Below are 15,478 nucleotides of genomic sequence, written 5' to 3'. Positions count from 1 at the left end.
TAAAGAACATTAGGTACCATTACAAGCATAATTATTACATGTACTATGGGAAAGGTGGAACCTTTCATAAATTTTGTCAGACTTGTTACATGTAGTATAAACATATGTTATTATGAACGGTTTTTATTGTCCCAACTCATTCTCCTTATTGTGATGGTTTGAAATATGTATGGATCAGAATATCAGACATTCGTAAGGATCTATTGGTTATCATGGTCCGATTGTCCGGTATTGATTACCTCACTTTCGTAGACATTCGGGTGCCATTTTGACCATCCCTATATCCTGAAAAAGGCTAACTTTCGGTTTGTATCCAATCATCGAAGTTGAGAATATTTTCTGAGGCTGTTGCAGTTCTCAATTGCATTTAAAAAAAAGTATACGAGAATGAAGGTGCCATGATGCTATTTATACGTAGCTCTCGATTTTACATGCACACACTGGATATTGATGGGTCTTCTCGCCTTAAGTACACTGAATACAGTTGATAATACAACCATTAAACTTCCAACAGGTAGTATTCAACTATATTAAAAAAAAGTATTTTGAGAAAAATCCAACTTGAAAATCCAATTGATGAAATAATCTGGGCAGAAGTTCGTGCACCTGGTCAATCACTCCTATCGGCCACAAAGTAGCGATAAATAGATTCTCCGTCAGTCTCGAGGGGATTACAAGATTTCTCCACTCGAGATAGATTCTAGATTTCAAGTCTAAAATTCAAATATCAAGAGTGGAAAATCTAAGACTTGTAATTCCCGAGAGCATTATTAGGAGAATCTGTTTCTCACTAACTCGGAAATATAAAATGGAGGGATGACATCATGAAGAACACTCCTTACACTGAATACATTGTAATGTTTAAAAAATTCTGTCTGTCTAAAAAGTCAACCAGACTAAAACTGCCAGCCTTGTTCTTTTTCAGAAGCAAAGAATTTCTTATCAGACTATGATTTTTAGACCAACATTTCAAAATAAGACACATGCAATTGCTCGATATGTCACAGTAATAATTAGGCAATAAGTCACAGTAGTAATTAGGCAATAAACAACAAGAAAGTTTTATTATGAAAATTATTTAATCAGCACTAGAAACCACCACATGTTATGGAATTTAATTTAATAAATGTTAAGTTTTGTCCCTATGCTTTTATTTGCACGTGTTAGTGTTCAAATTTTGTACACTTCCCATAGGCTTCTATGCAAATTTCACAATAGTCAATGGCTTCTCTGGACTTTACCTAAACTTTAACCTGCAGAGGACTATATATCTGCATGATTCTACATATGTCAGCTCAAAATCCCCAGAATGGCATGTGGGGTTAGCAGACTTGCAGTGCAGTACTGGTCACCGGAAAGTGAAGTGTCTATAAATAGCATGGGAAATCCCAGTGTTTTCACAAGATAGGGGTATATTTTGAAATCATTATGGAGATTCACATCACAAGAAGCAAAATGCACCTATAAAATGTACAGAAATGTTTTTCCTTTCAGAAACTGTTTAATTGTTTTAAATAAGATGAGAACTTTTTTCACAGCACTATGAGGAACAGGGGTAATTTCTGCGCAGGACTATTTTTGCGTATGTTCCAAATGCTCATTGGTTGAATTGGTGGTCTGTAACCTGTAGAAATATATCATAGTCCGTAGGATAGCGTTAATATATGGTAACCCTAACTAGCTAAATAAATTCACATTGAATACGTGATAGTGTGAGCAATCTCACAAAATAGATTGAATGATTGATTGTTGGGGTTTAACGCCCCAACAATCAATCAATTTTGTGAGCTTGCTCACAGTATCACGTATTCACAAAATAGAATACCCCCTGCTTCAAATTGGACGTAAACTAGTTTATGAATTGTCTCCCCTTGTAGCGACCAGACAATATCTGAATTCAAAAACGAAACTACACATGAGCGTTCCTACGAAATTTAAGATAATTCCGTGAAGCGGTTTGGGAAAATTTTTTACCATGTTTATGTAGCCATGGATTATCCCTCTTTGCAGGCATCGGACAATAAATATACAACTCTTTCTAATTTATTTTTTTAGAGTTAACATATTATATTATATACCAAACTGTGCGGAATTAAATTGGAAAAACAAATATAATAATTTCAGTGTGAAGATAGTAAATATATTCTTTAAGTTTTGAAAAAAAAAAAAGAAAAAATGGGAAAATTTATTCCAATAGGAAAACTTGATTTCTTTGTGGAATATCGACTTTCCAATCGGAAAACCAGTTTTCCCATTGGAAATTCACAATTTCCCATTGGAGAACGAGTGCTCCCATTGGAAAAATTTCTTGCCATAGGAAAAAAATTTCCCATTGGAGAAAATTTCTTCCAATTGGAGAATTTTTTCCAATGGGAAAATAATTTTTCCCAACGGAATTTTTTATTTCCAATGGGAAGTATACTTTCCAATTGGAAGATATAATTCTCAAGTTGAAGATAAAAATTTCGATTGGAATATATATTATACTGAGGATAGCTTTATTTTCTCCGTTATTTCATATATTCATGAAATAAAATGATTTGATTGATATACCTGTATAAGTCATGAAGTGCAAAGTAATCCTGCATTTTCAAATTACAAAATTTTAATGAAATAAATACAGAGAAATGTACATGTACAGGTACAAATGCATGTGATTTTATAGGGAACTACTTAGCATTTCTTCACATCTTTTTTCGTGAAAGGCATCCAGGACTAAATATTTGATGAACTGATTTCCACTACATGTATTTTTCTGAAGTCTTCCTATTCCAATTCCATCTCATTTATTCGGCAATAAAATCACATGCTTCTTTATACAACAGTCAGTAGAGAACTTATAAATGAGTTACAAGTACACCTGAATCAGCCAAATGCGATGACTTTTCGTACCGTGTTGTCAACTTTCCTTTCATATCTGGCAACATCCCTTTAGCTCCTCCTTTTGGAATTTTCTTATAAATCACTCATACATTATTCCAGAGTTTGCCATAAAAACACAGACTTTCGTTCTGTGCTACACTTTTTATAATTAAGACTTTGGGTTATATGTTGCAACAAGATCGAAGTTATCATTACAGAAGTTTTATGGTCGTAATCGTGAACTCGTGGGTCGAGACGGTGTATATATCCATCTGCACCATGAGACGAACTTTTTCACCGTGTCTTAGCTTTCTTTCCTCTATCCCTGAATTGAATTTTAATGAACAACTCGGCGGGTGTTTCCAGGAAAGAAGAGAATGCTTATCCTAGAGGTGCACATGGTCCATGCTTCCAGTTTTTAGTGGAGCTCATTAACTTTTGTTGCTTCGTTGGTTATTTCTTTTTTTGTGTGTGTGTCTGTCTGTTATTACAATAATTACAAATTATGACCAATACCTTTGTTTATTGAAAATTAAGTTATCTGCCTATAGTTTCATTTAATATCATTTTAAGAAATCTGTTGATTTTCTCATGTAATAATTTGTTTAAGAAATCCTGTGTGTTTAGAAGTGGTCTGATGTTTATTTGAAATTATTTCTTTCTGTCACAGCAGTTAAAGCCCATGTGATCCTGCTTACAACATCCTTTACACACAAACATCGTACATTATGAGGAGGCATGCAACAACTTACAACAAGCCATATAAAAAAATTGCCGAATATCTTAGGGAATCTTATATATATAACGGAGGCTTTGCCTCTAAATGTACCTGATGAATTACCAGCAAATACAAGATTTAACCACTGTTCAAGTCTCTAAATTGCCGAATCCTACCATGATTTTTAATGTAAATGTGTATACTGTATTTGCTTGTGCTTATATACTTGACTAAATATGTTTATACTAAATCTCTAGTCTAAATAAAATACTATTGTTAATTTCGATATACATACACGTGTGTGTGTGTGTGTGCATAAGGGATGTGAAACGTCACAACTATATGTAGTTCAATCCATCATAGCATAAATTCGTATTATAAAGTAATTAAATATGATTTAATAAATTAGGTTAATTATAAATGATATTTTCCTTCCTGCGAGAGATGAAAAGATGCCCTGTTATAAGTTGCATTGGAATTTGAAGAGACGTCTTGTCCAAATTATTTCCTCTGACCCGGCATTATTTTGATATTGATCTGTCGGATTGGAGTCAGAATGGTGTGTGATACAAAAAGTTGGATTTTATTGGTACTGCAGAGTATAGTACTTCAAGTGCTTCTAACGATAGTGTTCTATCTAGTAGGATTCCGGAGTCCCTTTCGAGTATGCTGATACCACATTTATTTTACATGGTAAACCCAGCATACGGTGTGCGGCACTCCGCATTACTGCAGAAATACCACCTTTAAGGAGAGCATATCATTCTGTTCTCAACCCAACATTTCAATAGGAGGGTTACATTGTAGGTTCAGAAGAAATTCGGACTATTTGAAGCCTGAATGACTATACTGGCACTTCATAACAGTCAATACTATTTTTCTTCTATTACTCTTAATCTTGGCGATTGAGTGCAGTTAGTACCGATAAAAGTGATGTAATCATCGAAATGGCTCTATATAACAATATACACAGGCTAAATGAAATGAAACTTAACTATTCAGAATGCTATAAAGATGTGCCAAATGAGATTCAAGCTTGAACGGAAATCATTTTAAAACTCAAAAATCAAATTTTTAGCGATCATTTTTACCTCCACCCCCTCTCAAAGGTAGAGGACAAAGAAACGATCTTTTAATAATTAACATGAATTATTTTGTAATATTATAATTGAAATATTAATGTAAATAATTATTTTTTTTTCATTCAAGAAGTTCATTTTAGTATTAGAAATCTTTTCTTCAAGTTTCAAATATTAATTATCAGAAATTTATTTATGTGAGAAATTCCTTTCTGATATTAAAAATTCGACATTTTCTTACATTAAAAATACAGCTGTCTTTTTAACATTAAAAACCATATTTTAATATTTAAAACCCATTTTCTATTATAAAATTTAATTTCTTATTAAAAATAATATAGAAAGTAAATTAAATTCTTACATTAGAAATTAAAATTAATTCTTATATTTCTATTTTTAGAAAACGATTTTTCTTTTTATTAGAACTTGAACTTCTAATATCTAAAAATAAATTATAGCTAATATAAAATAATGAATTGCTGACATTCAAAAATCTTAATATATGTATATTAGAAAATTCTTTTTTTTAATATTAGAAAAGTATTTTTTTTTATATTTAAAATTATTTTCTCATATTCTAGTTTCTTTCATTCTTTTATCTTTAATTGAAAACAATTGCATGGAGTCTTGATTCCCCCAACCCCAATGTTCATGCCTCTATTTTAAATTTTCCGTCCCTATGAATTTTATTTAGGCCCCCTTAAGTCAGCTGAAATCCATAGATTTCAAATCACAACAATTTTAATTACCTGATCACAGGTACGTACGTATGCAGGACAATTTGTTTATTCGGCATCAATATACAGTAAGTGAGCCGTTTATCGACCGTTAACTGGGGCGCATAAAATTAATATACAACATGTGCCAGGGGTAGACCCAAGGCAGAAATTGCCCGCGACCACTTTCTCTCTGGATCAAACCCCTAAATTGAAATAATCAATTACAATCTTAAATCTTTATGTCGGAAATGCAGCCCCGAGAGTGGAACCCTGATTTCCGGCATGCTGGATTTGGTTCTACCCATCCTGACTATAAATGCCCGGTAATATAGCCTCATGCCATTCTGGGATTGATATATATATATAAATTATATATTTAATTGCTATAAAAACACAAGTAGCACTTAATTAGATGTTTATTCGAGTTCCAATTTCGCCTGAGTCCACTCCAAATCTTACTACGGCGAAATGGGAACAAGCCTTTGTTTTTACTATTCTATGTTTTGAAATTTTGGAAGTATTATTTCATGAATTAGGTAAATCATAATTTCACATCCCTGTACAATTAATCCCAATTTTTTTACTATAATTATTTGTTTATAAAACATAAACTGGTAGGTTTAAAAAATCTAACTTGCCAAGAAAAACTGTACAATTGTATTTATGTGTATAATATTACTTAATTTGATACTGAAAATTCTGATTAAACATTTATCTGCTATTTCTTGGTAAGGGAAATCAAGGTATAACCAGGATTCGAAAGGTATAATGTCGTATATACAGGGGCGGATCGAGGATTTCAGATTAGGGTGGGGCGCACACAAAGTTTTTTAGGTTATTTTTTTTAAATATTCTTCTAGAATGGGTGCAATGTAGATACCTTTTGTGGTAAAATTAGCGAAAAATTAAAGTTTCAACCTCAAACCGCTCAGATCTACCCCTGATATCCTACGCTTTGCCCCCCCCTTTTTTTTGGGGGGGGGGGCTCCAAGCCCCCGCCTGAATCCGCCCCTGATATACATTTTATATGTTCATCCGCCGAGTAACTCAATTAGTGTCACGTGCGGTGTATACTATGTCAGCTTGACTTCATTTTATTCTTAATACCGTGTCCGTAATTGTTGTAAATATTTGATTTATAAATAAGAAACACAAATATCTGTCTGTTTGTTTGTACATTAGAATTTATTCATTTACGAGTTTAAGGAAACCCATGCTAATGAAGTGCATTTTCGAATAAAAAAAAAAAAAGATAAAAAAAAATCAAGTAAATCAATTTCTAATATTAAAAATGATTTTTCAATATTAGAAATTCAATTGCATTTTTAATATGAAAAAAAAAAGATTTTTTAATACCAAAAAAGGGTTTTGTAATATGAGAAATCAAATGTGTGATATTAAAAAATTAATTTGTAATATTGAAAAATCATTTTTTAACATTAGAAAACTCATTTTTGCCACTTTGGCTTGCAATAGCCTATGATAGGGTTAAGTTGTAGTTTTAAGATTGAAAACTTATTTCAATAAGCATCAGCAAGCCTGTAATAGGTGCGTTTTTTTCTTTCGTTTTATCAATGATTTATATATAGCATATCTATATTTAACTCCTTGATTTTATAATGCATATGAAAAGGTATACGTTTTGATGGCACTTAATACTAGTATATAATAAATTCGTGATTTGGCCGCTGCTCCCCTATCTGAAATTAATGAAGTTACGGGTCTCGCCAAGCTATTTTAATGCACAACGGACGTGCAAACTGGAGTATTTTTGATGTAAATTATTTCATTTACTCCTAGTCTTGCTTGGTTAATTAAATGCATATAGAAAAAAAAAAACGGGTCTCCTTTCGGGAATGTATAGACCCAATAACTCAGGACAGGTGATACAATGAATCAGCACGGGTTTTGGGGGGGGGGGGTATGAATTTATTGATCTTGCCCCGAGGTCAGACATCTGTGAAGAAGCATTGTAAAAATGAAACATTTAATGAATATAATTTGTTAAGGTCAATCAGTTAACAAAAAATACCTCCAGTGCCGAATCCCAGAAGGGATTAGTCCCTGCAAATGAATACAACTAACATAACATACTCCTGAATTAACAACTTTAAATAACAATATGATGTTATTTGTCCACTTGGCTACTACAGCTGTACAGGTAATTATCAGTCATGTACATGGTATAAGGTAATCAACATACATGTCACCTTGTGTATTAACACTGTATATTTCACTCCTAGATTTCAAATTTATCTTCATTATACTTTACACACTATTCTTATATGATTTTATACTGAAGCAAAATTAAGTCATTTATGGTTTTTTAAGGAACAGTTTTCAGACAGATTTTATAATTTTTTACAGACAACTACTGAGAGTAAACCTAGACCTCACAAATCTTGAAAATTTGAAAATTTACTGTAACTTCAAAGTTGCATGTTTAAGTATTGGGGACATCAGTAAGAGCTTTATAAGTTTAGGGTTTGACACTTAAATTTTCTATGGCAAGCCGTTGTGGAATTTATTCCCCATTTATTGATATCAATAATTTATTTGTTGATATTAATAAATGAATTATTGATATTAAGGATTATGTATTGATATTAAGGATTATGTATTGATATCAATTAATCATACATATTTATTAACCTGTTAATAAATATATATTAATATCAATAAATGATTTATCAACATGTTAATACATATTTATCAACATGTTGATAATTAATTATTGATATCAATAAATTGTTCAATTTATTAACATGTTATTAAATCATTTATTGATATCAATAAATAGCTGAATTAATAACGTGTTGATAAAGAGAGCGCCACATCCGCTCTTTAATCGTGATCAGAAAAGTGTTTGTAATTCTTATTAAATAAATAAAAAAAATAATGAAGGGTGCCCTGAGGACTACCAATTTAAATTTCAAGGTTGTCCTCCAATGTAAGGTAGGCATAGGGCCACCGGCCACTGTTATTGTCAAACCCTGAAGTTACTTTTATTTAAAGCTGCTCACCACTTACACTGTAGCTACAGCACCGACTTCCATTCAGAAATTGAAAAGTAGATTCAGGAACACAAATGATTGATATGAAACACAAGGTTAAGTTTTGTAAATGTTTTTTCCTAAGACCTTGATAGTGATGTACCAAGTCTCCAGATTTTGCAGTCTTTTGATGAATGGTGTTGTCATTTTTGTCCTTAGACACTTGGTTGATGTGGAATAACTTTGATATTTAAGTTGAGTTAATTTATCTTAATAAAGTTTTAAAATAGGTCTCCAATCCACAGAAGGAAGGTTGGTATTGATTGTTAGGTTATGGTCCCAACTGGTCTGGAATTAATGTATAGGCCAAAAGTAATTTAACAGTATTTATGGATCTCTATGATATTGATCAACAAACTTTATATCACAAAAGTAGAGTAGTGTTCAACTTTTTTGGGTTAGGACCTGTACTGTTAGGATTAAGGGGGTCGGTATATTTTCGATTTTTATCCTTTGACCTTAAAGAAGCTCTTCCATGGAAACACAAGTCACCTGATCACAATTCTGTTTTCCAATTGGCCAAATACTGATAACTAAGTGGCGTTCGAAAAAAAATGTTTCGAAAATAGAAATAGTACATGTATGTCATGTGTTATTTCCTGAATGAAATGTGAAAAATAAGTAAAAAGAAACAATTTTACTGCATTGGCTATCTTTTTTTAAAGAAAGAACTTGTTGACAGTGCCAGAAACAACCACTTTCCTAATGCATGACAATAATTTAACAATAAATGAATGAATCCCTTTGACATTACAACAAGTTGCAAACCACCAAAGAAAGACTGGGATTAATTTTTTGAGTTGTGATTTGAACAAGTTAGTAATTAAGGGCCAAAAAGGAAAATTGAACGAAGACTCCTAATGGCTGGATAACTTGAGTAAAAAAAAGAATGGATCTCTTTGAAATTTTACCTCAAGGTGCCATACCCCGTCCCCCCAAATGAAGATTTTGAATGAATTTGGTGGTTGTGATTCAAACCTTTTAGGAGTTAAAGACCAAAAGAGGGTCACAGTTTTGTCATTGTAGTCAATTTTTTATCATGTGTCAAATGTCTAATCACAATTAAAGTTCCAATTTTTCAAGCTTGACATGCTTTAGTAGTGTTTCAATACTTGCCCAAACTGTTTGGGTTCAGGATTGAATTTCTGTGGCTGTATCAAGCTGTGCCCATGCTAAGCATTTTTCATAGGCTATAAAGAAAAATTCTGCAGTGTAATTTGGACAACTTATTTATTCAGTTGACCAAAAATGTATTACCTCTCCTGCAAGTCCTTCTTGGAATTATTGTAAGGCTTTTTTTCACCTTAAGAAACTAATACTTCACTCTTTTTCATATAAAATGAACGAATTCATATACTTTAGATCGGGAAATAAGCAGAAGCAGAAGGACTTAACTGTACTCAACTGTGCCATGCTAAGCTGTTCACATGTCAAAAAAATGGAAGCGACTTGATTTGACAAATCAATGATCAATGGCGATCACAATTTTAGTTCTGTGAATTGGTTCAGGTACAGTGTACTGTATATTGATTTTTTGTAAGTGTTAACAGTTATTTTGATGTTATGCATTGTCCTTAATAGGCTATATCAGATGATTTCTGAACATTTTGTATTTTTAGGTTGTTTTATCCCCTCAAAGATTGGGAGAATATAGGATATCACTTTCAGTCCATATTTCTTGTAATCCTTATGCTTCATAAACTGCTCTAGGAATTTTAACAAAATTTTATAGGGAAATTGGAAATCTATAAACAAAATTGAATTTAGACCAAAAATAAAAAAGGCAATTTTTTGGGTGTGGCCCTCTGACCCCTTCACAGTTCTCCCCATAATTTTTAAATAGCTCAGTCCAAAATTATAGCACAGTGCCCATAGTGCATTATAATTTAAATTAATTACTGATAGCACAGTGCTAAGAAATCATAGTGCTGCAAAGAACAGTGCCATAATGGCCTGGGGAGAATGCAGTCCCTTATAACTCGAAAACCATAAGAAATATTATTATGTATTAATATTTATATTTAGCCACAAATGAATTAAACATAATATGACTACATGTATTTTATAAACCGCCATGGTGGTCTCAGGTAAATGTGCTCATCATAAGGAATGGAGATCATGAGTTTGATCCTTGGCGGAATCACACCAAAGACTTTAAAATTGGCAGTCACTGCCTGTCCGTCAAGTATACCGTATTTCAAGAGATAGATAGAATGACAGCTGGTTTGCACAGTCAAAATGATGTGTTAAAGTAAGGTGACATGCCTTCCTTCAGCTGTTGCTTCTGTGAGTTACCAAATGAAGATCCGCCTAAGCGTGTCGAACTAGTACAAAGCAGAGTTTGTTTGATCGGCAATGAAATGCATTAAACATTTGCCATTGAATGGTAATCCATAATCAATCAATCAATATCTTATCAATAAAATTATTAATCAATAAAGGAACTTTTAAAAGACAAGATCAAAATTTGCATTGTCTTAAATGACAAATCTTGCTTTCTGTTATTCATTAATAATTCAAATAGTTATTAAAAAAAGCGTGAATACCAATGTATGTCATTGTAACTGCCTTGAGATTCTTTCTGGTATGCAGGCATGTGTACATAATGTTCTATAGAATATATCTTATGCAGATTTGTTTTCTTCATTGACTCAGAACTTCTGTACTTAGATTTCTCTTCTGTAGGAGTCTACATGTTTTTGTGGTGAAAGTTTATTTTCAAGACCAGACAAGATGGACCTATTTCACAGCGAATTCGGTTATTGGAAAAGTCTGGTTTGCAGTTTAGGACAATAGGTAACACTAGTTTCATTCATAAAACTTTAAAATCATTCCATGAACTAACTATTCATAGCAATTATGTATATTTTGCCAATACCACAACAAACATTGTGGACACTTGATGTTGGTATAGGTATAAAGGACAATTGCAAAATAAATAGATAATATATCAATATGATTTTTATTTTGATCAGCCTAAGTTTTTATTAGATTCCAGCAAAATAAACACATACTTAAGAATATATCTCACACCATTTTGAAAATCTCTTTTATCAGTGCCCCCACTATTAAGAAAAAAAGAACAGCCATGATTCTTGTAAGTTTAGATAAAACTTGTGTCCAATAATGTAACAATATCTTCTAAGATACATGGAGCTGCATATTTACATATATATGATAAAACAAATGAACAAATGAAGTCAGACAAGTTTCAATATGGCAATCTTCATTTGAAATTAGCTTTGTTGTCCTGTTTGAAATGGTCTAGAATGTTGGGAGATACTTCCTGTGGAATACATGTGCATGTAGTTCCTACAAGTACTGTTTGATAACTATTTCATATACAGTATTTGTACCTTTGACATTGACATGTCAGTAAAAGGCTAGGTTTTCAGTTATATTGGTGAAGTTTGTGAAGTGTTTAAAGTTCCCGTTCTACTTTTATATTTAATCGCTTGAAATTCAGGACTTCTAGATTTATATTCACTACACAGACGATTTTAGTTGATGTAGGACTAATAACTCAAGAATACTTAAAGCCAGTTTTAGGTATTGTTGGTATCATATTTGACCTCTAATTTCGATAATTCAAGTTTTTTTATTTTTAATTTGATTTGCCTTGTACAATTTGAATTTTAAAACTTCCAATTGGAAAAAAATTCCTATAGGAAAATTGTCTTCCAATTGGAGCAAATAATTGATAAATAATTCCCATTGGAATAATAATGTTCCAATTGGAAATCAATATTCCAATTGGAATATTTTTTTTCCAATGGGAAAATTAATTTTCCAACTGGAATTATTTTCTCCGATGGGAAGAAAGTTTCCAACTGGAAATTTTGTTTTCGAATTGGAAATCCAGTTTTCCTATTGGAATAAATTTTTACTATCTTCACAATGAAATTATTATATTTGTTTTTCCAATTTAATTCCGCACAGTTTGGTGCATAATATAATATATTTACTCTAAAAATGGCGATTTGGAGATTTGCAAAAATTAGAATTGCAAATTTAAATTAGAAAGACTTATACACACTACCAATTCAGGAGTTTCATACACCGATTTATTTAAAAATTAATGTTTTTATTCACCCGGGTCAACCTGTTTCGTCCAAAAATTACAATTGATAAACAAGTTAAAAACAGCACTGAGTCGAATTAACAATATTGTAATATTCGATAAAATATGAAAAGTGTATGACGGATGTTTTTTTAACGGAGACATCGTCGCCTGGGCGATTGGTGTCTTTAAAATCCATTCTTCTTTTACATCATGTATAGATGAACACTATTAACCAACCTATTTATTTGAAACCCTCAGTTTCGGAACCTATATATATGTATCATTGGAAAAAGGTTTTCACCGTATGAAATTGGCGAATCCAGATTTTTAAGGAGGGAATGGTCCGACCCAGAAATTTGTAAAAGAAGGGATTAAAGACTATCATTAATTTGCTCATTTTCTCCAAAATATGCAGGCATTTTTCAACAAAAAGGTTAATAAAATTCCTGCACCCCCTCTAAATAATATGACGAGAATACGTATGGTGTATATTTTAAATAGACAACAACTCCACCGAGATAAAAATATCAGCCCAAGGCCGTTCAATTGGTCTTCAATGAACGACGAGGAAACACATTAGACACCGACCAATTTTATATTGAGGGGGGGGGGGGGCGGGGCTGGGATATTTTTGAAAAAAAATATTGATTTCACTTTGAAGAAAAATTTTTTTATGTGGCAAGAAAAAAATTAAGTTCCACATTGGTAAAAAAAATAATGTTCCACATTGGTAAGAAAAATAATGTTGTATTCTGTTTTTCGTTAAGAAAAAGTTTAGGAAGGAAAAAAAATAAAAAAAAAGAAAAAGGAGAGGAGAGGAATCTCGTGTACATATAGTAAATGTATCATAAACTGCTATTCAACATGTTTAATTATGTATAAAGAAGTATGTAACAAATGTCTTTAATATTAACATTTTACGGTTTGTAGTCGCAAAATTCATTATCTTATAATGAGCAACTAAGTGGATATCAATATACAGATACTTTTTATATTTATCCAGTATGTTAGGCTTTTAAGAATGATGCACAAAAATACACGAACTACCACACTTCCACTAAATATGATAACCAATTTAGATTTTATATCCAACAGAGAAAAGATAATAATATCAGGCTGTCCAGTTATTTCAAATTGTGGTTCTCCAACGCTTTACTTGTGTAGACTTTTTGACTGATATTTGCTACCTATATTTAAACACTAAGGAACTTATGTACGTACGAGACAGTTCGGAACTTTTAACGTTTCTAAATAACAAATTTCCTATGTACCTATTACATGACAATCATGTATAAAGATAAAGGGGAGTTTTACAACCAGCTCCAAGCTACCCTAGGAAGAACACCACGGGGCATCTTGATTGTAATGGGTGACATGAATGCCAAAGTCGGAAAAGATAACACAAGAAGATAACTCATCATGGGGAAGGAAGGAATTGGTAACAATCAATTGGAGAACTCTTTGCAGACTTATGCTCCCACAACGATCTGGTCATAGGAAGTACAATATTCCCTGACAAGGATATAAACAATCTGGGTATCTCCAGACATGAAAACTAGAAACCAGAAAGAGCACATTACAGTCGCCAGGAGATGGAGATAGCATGACAGACGTTAGAGCTTATCAAGGTGTTGATGTAGCATCCGATCATCAATTTGTGGTGGCTAAACTGAAGATCAAGATAGCCAGGGCAAATAGACAATATCAGATTAGAAGCAGAAAGTACAGCATAAGGAGTAAGCACAGTAAACAAACAATGGGAGAAAGAGTAAAATCCAGATATATGTAACACCACATGCCAAGAAGAACTTGGATTTTCAAAGAAGGAATACAAGACGATACAATCGAGACAACTAAGAAGAGTAGGTCTGTTAAGATACAACTTGACCAAATCCAGACAGTTTTGAAGAAAAAATAGTTGACGAAGTAACACATAAGCAGTAGGAAAGAAGTAAAGAGAAAGACCAAACAGGATAAAAGAACCTACATCAACGAGCTCGCTTCAAAAACAAAGAATGCAATGACCAGAAATGACACCAAGACTGTGTTCAACATCACATTCCAATTGGCAGATAGAAAGACCAACACATCCAAACCAGCGAAAGACAAAGATGGCAATGTGATAACAAACCAAGATCTACTACTTTTAAATGGAGAAAATATACCAGATGATCCTGATCTACCTCCTGGAGAAGACCTTGATGTTGATACTGTCACAATCACGAAGGATGAAATCATAAAAGCTGTATGGAGAATCAGGACTGGAAAAGCCCCTGGACCGGACCAAACTTCACCTGAGCCAAATGGTTCCTACTCCGGTAGCATACCAAAGAAAGGTTCTTTAATATACAAGGAACGTGGCATCTTTCTCAACACGTTGTACCACTATGATTTTTCGTATTATGGCCTGACAACCCCAGCAAATTAAATGCCAGGGTTACCCCATGGCATCACCTGTGGCACACAACCCAGTTGCTCTGTGGACAGAATGCCCTTAGCCCCACCAGAGTTCTGAACACTATCAAGTTGCATTTTACGACAAGCTTAGCGCTGCTGCTGGTCGTTTTTTACACACGCCCGGGGGTCCAAACCATCTTGCATGCGCTGTTTGACAATATCTGGGAAACAGTGGAAATCTCTGAGGAGTGGAGTTTGGATTACATCATTTAGCTTCAAAAAAGGGTGACCTGAGTAACTGCCAAAACCGGAAAGGAATTCGGCTACACTTCCCAGTAAAGTCCTGGCAAGAGTCGTTTTGGAAAGAATCAAGGCAGCAATAGATACAAACCTCCGTGATGAGCAAGCATGATTACGATGCGGTCGATCATGTACTGACCAAGTTGCCACGTTACGGATCATCATGGAGCAGTCCATAGAATAGCAATCATCACTCTACATCAACTTCGGGGACTTCAAAAATGGCCTTCGACATAGTTGACAGAATGACAGAAATACACTTTATATGTACTAAGACACTATGGAAT

The sequence above is a fragment of the Perna viridis genome, chromosome 12 (genome assembly GCF_037379345.1).
Source record: "Perna viridis isolate PV_CMFRI_1.1 ecotype Kerala chromosome 12, ASM3737934v1, whole genome shotgun sequence".
Lineage (NCBI taxonomy): Eukaryota > Metazoa > Mollusca > Bivalvia > Mytilida > Mytilidae > Perna > Perna viridis.
The sequence above is the reverse complement of the archived record's forward strand: the minus strand, read 5'-3'. Positions refer to the sequence as shown.